This window comes from Mus musculus, chromosome Y (assembly GCF_000001635.26).
Source record: "Mus musculus strain C57BL/6J chromosome Y, GRCm38.p6 C57BL/6J".
Lineage (NCBI taxonomy): Eukaryota > Metazoa > Chordata > Mammalia > Rodentia > Muridae > Mus > Mus musculus.
In genome coordinates this window covers 47,691,769-47,698,169 of record NC_000087.7, presented here as the reverse complement: position 1 = coordinate 47,698,169, position 6,401 = coordinate 47,691,769, and positions in this window count along the sequence as shown.

The following is a 6,401-nucleotide window of genomic DNA, read 5'->3' as shown; positions in this document are numbered from 1 at the left end:
AAATGTTCTGCAACCTATATGAAAGACATGGAAGAAGAAAGTTTGTTTTCTTTGCCTGTTTGCCCTCATTGGGAAGCCCATTCCTTCACTGTCAATACAGGCCATTTTCAGTATTCCATAATACACTGGAGACTACCTGAGACAATCCACCTCATTGACTGAATAACTATGAGGTTCTTAGAATATCAGTTGGTAGACAGCTATTGTTGGATCACACCCTGTAATTCACTTTAAAGTATATTTAAACTACATTTAAAGTATATTATATAACAAAATATTATAAATGATAAAATATATTACATATAAAATAAATTATATATAATATATACACCATAGTTTTATAAAATTATGCATATATATAATTTGTGCTGTATGTTTTGTTTCACCCGAGAGCAGTGACACATAATAGGTAAAAGAGTCAGCCTCACACTCAATCTCAACTTCGTACTGTATGTAAAATAATTCACAAGGGCATGTAAGAACAAAAAAGATTTAGGAAAATTGGAGTATATGTATGATTAAGAGAGTTAAGAGTTCTAGATTTCATGGAAGAAATATTCATTCTAAGAGAAATAATTGATCCTCACTAAAATTAAGAACTTTCACGCTGAGCTGGATGGTGGTGGTGCGTGTTTTAAACCCAGAACTTGGGAGACAAAGGCAGGTGAGTTTGTGGTAAACATGCTGTACAGATTGATCTTGAGGAGAGCCAGGGTTATGCAGAGAAATTGTATGTTAAAAAAACAAAGAAAACAAACAACCCCAAAACAAAAAATAACATAGAAAATATTTTTTTTTCTGTAGCAGTTCCTGATTCAACAGTGAAGAAGCAATCTAAATCAATTATAACCCAAAAGGCAATATCTCCCAGAGTATATTTTTCACTGTTACAGTCCAGGTTACACAATGTATACACAAAGGAAAGGAGTTATAGTTAACCAGTTAAACTAGTCAGGTGGTTATCTTGTAGATGGCCAGCATTACAACACTGTAAAGTGTCTTCTTCCATGGGTTAGCATAGCCCATTCTTCCTTAGATAAATACATTTGTATATCGTCAAATATTAACATTCCTGAAGAAGAGAAAGGACTTGAATTTAATACTGAGGCAGAAGCAGTTGTTGTACCTGTCTGTGAATCATGGCAGGCTGCATACTGAGGAAATTATCAGTAACGAATTTAGGTGGAGAAACTGGGATAACCAGAGGTAGGCAAGTGGACCAGATAATTGGTTGTAAAATATCCAGTTTCCACTCTGATCCTGACAAGTCTAGTTGCCTGGAGATCAGTAAGTTTGAATGTACCAGAGAACACTAGTGGTCTTAGCAGCAGGAAAAATCAAAAATGAGACTGCCTGAATTCAAAAGGGAAATGTTAAAATAAAATAAAACAATAACATAAAGCAATCTGACTTTCTCCAGCCCCTCTATGGTCCAGTAGCCTCCATGGCTATTTAACACCAACAAACCACTAGTAAACACTAGTGTTGGGCAGATTTGTGTGTTGCTATAAAGCTGCCTTGATCATTTGCTTTCTTGGGTGTTATCCTTCATGAAGTTATTTCTCTCTTTTCCTTCTCTGTAAAATATATAAGACTAAACTTAAAAGCATTTTCTGAAGTGATACATGAGTTCCACCCTCTCTATATAAGATCTGTTTACCATGAGTCAGCCAAAATAAACTCTGCCTGACATTCTTAGGTTGGATTCTGAAAGAGGTGGTTTCTGTTGTCACTGGGGTGTCACTTAGTTCCCCATTCACTAGCAGCACCTAGAACATGGCACTAGGGTACAAAGGCCAGTGGAAGTCCTCCTCTCTCAACTCATGGATGTATTTTCATAAAAAAGATATTAATCCCAGCATCTATTCCACCTCTAGAGAACATGAATGCCAGCCTAGGCTCCTATACCTAACAAAACTCTCAATCACCATAGACGGAGAAAACAATATATACAAAGACAAAGCCAATTTTACACATAATCTTTCCTTAAATCCAGCCCTACAAAGAATAATAGGTGGAAAACAACAACACAAGGAGTGAAACTACACCATAGAAGAAACAAGAAAGTAATCTTACAACAAATCCACAAAAACATGCTTCCACCTCTAAGAATAAAACTAATAGAAAGTAACAATCACTTTACCTTAATATCTATTAATATGAAAATTAATATTACCATCATAACCTAATTGAATGAAATTCAAAAATATGAGGAATTAGAAATTGTCCGTTTTTCATTATGTTGTTCCTAATTTGGTAAATAGGATTAATAAGTCCAATATTGTATAATCCATATATTCTTTCTTCTTTTTTGTACATAACACTGTATTGCTGTGTGCCACATAATGGTCTTGAAAACATGCTTCCCCTATCTCAGCCTCTGTATTAGTAGGATTGTTTATTTGATATTTTTACACTATACTATGGTTTTCAGAACACCTTAAATTTTTCAAAACACTTTATAAACCAAAATAAATGTAGTCAATTAATTTGGGAGGTGGCTTATAAGAGAACAGCAAAGAGTGAGACTAAAGGCTTTGCTTGATATTTATTATTATTGTATAAATTCTGAAGAGGACTTTATAAGTTACTATTATTCTAAGATGAATGCTTTTGAAAAAACATCACATCCAATGAAACTGAATTCTATCATCAACTAACTTCTGTGACACTCTCCAAGCAGAACAATTCTTCATTGAAACAGTTGATCAATGACTTCATGGATAGACCATCTTAATAAACACCCATTCCTTAAGTGAATGTACCCTGTTACCTGTGGCCTGAGAATGACAACAATCACTCAAATCAAATAGCTTTGAACATAGCAGGAAATTAGTATCCAAAAATCATGCCTACAGTTCATTCCTTGCCACAGCAGATATGTCAACTCTACCCTTAGTACTATGAAGGTAAAATACTTTGGTGATGTGAGGGACATTCAAGTACAGCCTTATTACAATGAAATCCAGTGTCCATAAATTGTTCTTCTTTTTTTCTTTTTTTTTTTGTATCACAGTAAGCCAAGATTTTTTTTTAATTTTACAATTATTATATACTTTCTTCGTATACATTCCAAAAGTCCCCTCCTGCCTCCCCCCTTACCTCTCCTTGATCCCCAACATACCTACTCCCACCTCCAGGCCCTAGCAGTACCCTGAGCTGAGGCATATAACCTTCACAAAACCATAGGCCTCTTCCCCCACAGATGGCCTACCAGGCCATCTCCTGCTACACATTCAACTAGAGACATGAGCTCTGGAGGTACTGGTTAGTTAATATTGTTGTTCTTATTTAGGGTTTCAAACAACCTCAGTTCCTAGGGTACTTTCTCTAGCTCCTCCATTGGGGGTCCTGTGTTCCATCCAATAGATGATTGTGAGCATCCACTTCTGTATTTGCCAGTCACTGGACTATCCTCACACAAGACAACTTCAGGGTCCTGTTAGCATAATCTGTAAGTCAAGAATTTTAAGATCTCCTAAAAACACAACAAACAAACAAACAAACAAACAACAAACAAACCAAAAGACTATTTATGTTCACCAAAAAAACTAATAGTGATATATTATTTTAATATATCATACAGTTAATATATTTGGATTTATTTAAAATTTATGAGAAAAAAGTATTTTCAGTATTGCTGCAGACAAATATATAAATAAGACTAATCATTGATTGTTGTTTCTATCAAACACATTTTTAATATTCATTTTTATTGTTACAATATTTTAGAAATATTAAGGAACATGATAAAAAATGGAAGGTTTGATAGGTTTTGAGTGGGCATCAGCTGGAGGAGTTGGGGTACAAAATAAAAAGAAGAATGTGATGTAAGTCTGTTTACTCAAAATATGTTTTTAGATGTTAACAAATTCAGATAAATTGAAATTATGTATATTTTCTTATCATAATGCAATAAAAATTAAATCAAAACATATTTCTAGAACTGGTGGGATTGCTCAGCAGTTATGAGAACGGGCTATTATTTTACAGTTCCTGAGTTCAATTCCCAGCAACAACATGGTGGCTTACTACCATATATAAAGTGATCTGATGTCCCCTTCTTTCATGAAGGTGATCCCATAAGAAGAGGACTCATACATTTTAAAAATGATAGACTTAAACACATTAAAATGTTTCTATTATTATTATTATTATTATTATTATTATTATTATTATTATTAATATTATGAAAGTGTCTAACTACTTCCTTTCATTTCTTTCCACCAAACCAGCCTTGGAAATCTAATGCACAAGTAGGAAAACACTGCAAGTAAATGGGCGGAATGCTCTTGGATACATGAAATACACACTAGACTAGTTGAAAAAATGGAAAAACTAGCTGTTAAGGGCAACTTTTGGTTGGGCAGTGGTGGTTCATGCCTTCAATCACAGCACTTGGGAGGCAGAGGACAAGGATTTTTGAGTTCAAAATCAGCCTGGTGTAAGTTCCAGGACAGACAGTGCTACACTGAGAAACCCTGTCTTGAAATTTAGTAATAATAATAATAATAATAATAATAATAATAATAATAATAATAATAATAATAATAATAATAGCACCTATTCTATGCGGAGGACCAGGCACAAAGCACCCACATTGTGGCTCATAACATATGCACAATCACAGTTTCAGAGAAACAGTGCTCTCTTGCGGCCTCTGTAGGCAACAGAGGCATAAGTGAGAGAGAGGGGCTGCTCAGCCTAGCACATAAGTGAGAGAGGGGACCTGGGCAGCCTAGCATATAAGTGAGAGAGAGACCCTGCCCAGCCTAGCACATAAGTGAGAAAGAGGGCCTGCAAGGACTAACATCTAAGTGAGAGAGAGGTCCTGGGAAGCCTAGCACATAAGAGAGAGAAGGGCCCTGGGCAGTGTAGCACATAAGAGAGAGAGAGAGAACATGTGAAGCCTAGCACCTAAGAGAGAGAGAGAGAGAGAGAGAGAGAGAGAGAGAGAGAGAGAGAGAGAGAGAGAGAGAGAGAGAGAGGACCTGCCCAGCCTAACGCCTAAGTGAGAGAGAGGGCCTGAGCGGCCAAGCACATAGGTGAGAGAGAGAGGGCCTGCACTGCCTAGCACACTCTTCTATCAAGCTGAGGACTAGGAAAGTAGAGAGAGGAGAGTACCAGAGGTTGTAGGAAATCTGCATGTTCCCTTCTGAACTCTTAGGGCAGCATAGACTCTTCTGGTGTGCATGTGTACATGCAGAAGTCCACATTATTAAATGTTTATGCACATAAATAAATAAAAAACCAAAAATGCTTACAAGAGCCTCTACAGCTGAAATTAAGTAGAGCCATTTGCTGTATTTCATATGTTACATATTTGTTCTGGATTTTCAAGTTTGTAAGCACTTGTCAACCAACAAACTGGAAATCATTTGTCTTAAAGCCAGTAGATTACTCCCACCTTCTAAAATCTCCCTTCAAAGTACTTGGTATTCCGTGAACGCATGCGCAGGGTGTATTCAGCCAATCAGCACAGTTCTTTGGTGAGACCTATTTGCTCCAGCTGGCATCACAAAGGATCCTCTGAGGCTTCTGTCCGGGTGTGGCCCCTGACAACGGGTTTTTTTTTTTTTTTTTTTTTTTTTTTTTTTTTTTTTTTGCCATTGAGGAGCTAAGCACAGAAGGGTGCGGTTGGGAAGGTGTTCTCCTCTTAGATGAGCTGTAAGTGATAGTCTGCCCTGATCAGGGTTGTTGGACAGTTAATCGAGGTGTGACAGGGTGGGGAATCTCAGGCCCAGGAGGCCACTATGTGAGGAAAAGCCTCCTGATCGCCATTTTCTGTGGAATCTGAGGGTGAATGGAAGGTGGAGGACCATATTCATGGAAGAGGATCGAACAGGTCAGGGCCATAGAGAATTGGGAACCCTTGGAAGAGAAAAGCTTGGGGCCTGGGGATAGGATCAGAGAACCAGCTGCAGGACTGTGGGTCAGGGAACAGGGATCCATTGGTGAGATGCCTTGGCGATTGTCCTGTGTGATATTCAGGATCCCTTAGAAACACACTGAGGATTCCTCCCTCCTCATTGTCTTCTCTATGGTGTGTTCCTTTGGTATAGACTGTATGAACATTGCAGACAGTAGAATGGCATAGGAAGATGAATGAAAAGAAGAAGAGGAGATAATTGTAAGAGATTCATAAGTCATTGGGGATGGATTCTGACCACAGATCTTTCTGTCTCAGTCTCCCATGTATTGGGATTAAAGACTTGCACCACCAATTTCAGCTTTTTCTCTCAGTTTAGGTTCTGTAGGATGGGATCTATCTTTGTAGTTTCAGCTGGCCCGGCTTGGCCTGGCCTTGAACTTACAATCTTCAGATGTTTGAAATCCTCGGCTTCCCCAAATCCCTAATTTCTCCAATATAAGATCTTTCTGTGTGGGTGGTGGTGGTAGTT